The sequence below is a fragment of the Triticum urartu genome, chromosome 7A (genome assembly GCF_056163025.1).
Source record: "Triticum urartu cultivar PI428250 chromosome 7A, HENAU_Tu73, whole genome shotgun sequence".
Lineage (NCBI taxonomy): Eukaryota > Viridiplantae > Streptophyta > Magnoliopsida > Poales > Poaceae > Triticum > Triticum urartu.
The window spans coordinates 745221887-745223733 of NC_141879.1; the positions used below are offsets into that span (position 1 = coordinate 745221887).

At 57.4% G+C, this 1847-nt stretch overlaps 1 pseudogene; it reads right to left on the reverse strand.

Annotated features, from left to right (window-relative positions):
- Positions 1-319: 319 nt before the first annotated feature.
- Positions 320-1201, reverse strand: LOC125522818 (uncharacterized; annotated as a pseudogene).
- Positions 1202-1847: the final 646 nt, after the last annotated feature.

The following is a 1847-nucleotide window of genomic DNA, read 5'->3' on the forward strand; positions in this document are numbered from 1 at the left end:
AAAAAGGTACAGCGTGCGAGTATCGTGGGCACATGCCCTACAAATCCGAAAATGCCTATAAAAATTAAATCAGAATCAATCAAGCATTGCTGGTATATTTTACTTGTTTTGATGGGATTTTTGTACACGGTACCATTAAATCGATCCTCCCACCGCTGCCCTCCTCACGAGCCTGGACGGCCGATCCTCTCGACGTCTACCCTCATGTGTCCTCGCGCCGCCATCATCTTCTTCTCTCCGATCTCCTTGACTAGGAGGACTCCTCTGTGCCCCAGGCCCTGGCCGACGCCGGCGACTCCTTGGTACTCCACCCGCGCCATCACATCCAACGCAGACGAAACTCCAGCTGATGCCACGGGATCCACATCCTACGCTCGTCAGCCATCTTCCACTCCGGCTGCTGCGTGGTGCCGCCACTGCGGGAGGCAACCTGGCAGGGGCAGACGTAGCCGTCCTCGTGCAGCCCGACCCATGCATCTAGCTCGGCGGCGAAGTAGCCTCGGCCTCTGAAAGGCAGCATCCACTCCCCATGGCGCCTCCACTTGCAGCTCCTGGTGTCGACGGAGTACGTGCCGCAGACCGCCCTGCTCCACGAGGACACGAATATGGTGCGCCCGTCTGGGTGCAGCGCGTAGGAGAAGATCATCTCGTCCTTGGTGAAGGGCGTCGGCATGCTTTTCCAGGACCAGTAGGTGGGCAGCAGGTCGTCGTCTTCCGTCGTCGGTGGCTTCGCCATCGCCTCAAAGGACACAGGCCGCTCCATGAAGTGGAAGGCGAACGCGTACAGCGCATCACCGGCGCCAGAGGTCAGGAAGGTGTTGGAGCCACAAAGTAGTGCGTCTCGAACGGGAGGGCCGACGGTGTCAGTGTCGTAGAAGAGGGTTCCGGCGTGTATGTCGCTCGTGGCGATGATGTTGCTGCCCAGGGCTGCGAACTACATGGCACGGCCACGCTCAGGTGACACTAGCCAGATGACAGGGGGGCGCTGAGGTCGGGACTGTCGGCATCGATCTTGCGGATGGTGAAGCCCTTGTGCCAGTCGTCTAGAACCAGATAGAGGCTCTTCTCCTTGTTGCCGCTGCGGTCGTGGTAGTAGTTGGGCTCATCCTCCTCGCCCTGCCTTCTTTGCTTAGACATCCCGCCCCCGACTGACTGAATTCTGAAGTATATACCAGAAAAACACGTACGCAGACGAAAACACTCGAATAGATTTGACGTAGCTGGTTAACCACGGTTGATGTAGTATCGATCTACTAGAAGCAACACGGATACGCGCAAGCAATTGATACACACGGGCATGCCTCGTGCCCGCTGATCTTTCTATTGGTCTCTGGGTGTACTGTTTATAGGGGTGCAGGGTAATACGTATATATAGCTATAGCTAGGACTTGCAACATAACCAATTCGGGACAGAACTACTGATCCTACTTGGTGATGGATTCATGCACAAGCCGGACATGAGACGTGCTTTTTTTCTTGAGGGAAACGCCACCACCGCCGCCGCCAGCGCAGAACCCTAGGGCAGGGCGCTAGGATCCCCAAAGCAGGGCGGGCAGCGAGGAGCGGTGCAAGGAGGCCGTGTCGGTCGTTCCGGCCACCAGCGCTAAACCCCAGGTATTTACGTTCCGTGTCCTCCCCGCACTCTACGCTGATACATCAGCGAGGAGCTGACGGTGGAAATGCTACTCCTCCCCGAACTCTATGATGCTTGATTCGATCTCGTGGAATGGAGCCATGACGGTGGGCAAGGCTATTGAGTTTGCTCCTAACGCCGGCTTGGGCGATGGGTGGGACGAATGCGAGCAGCGGCCAACGGCGGACATGGACTCAAGCCAGCACAGGTCCAC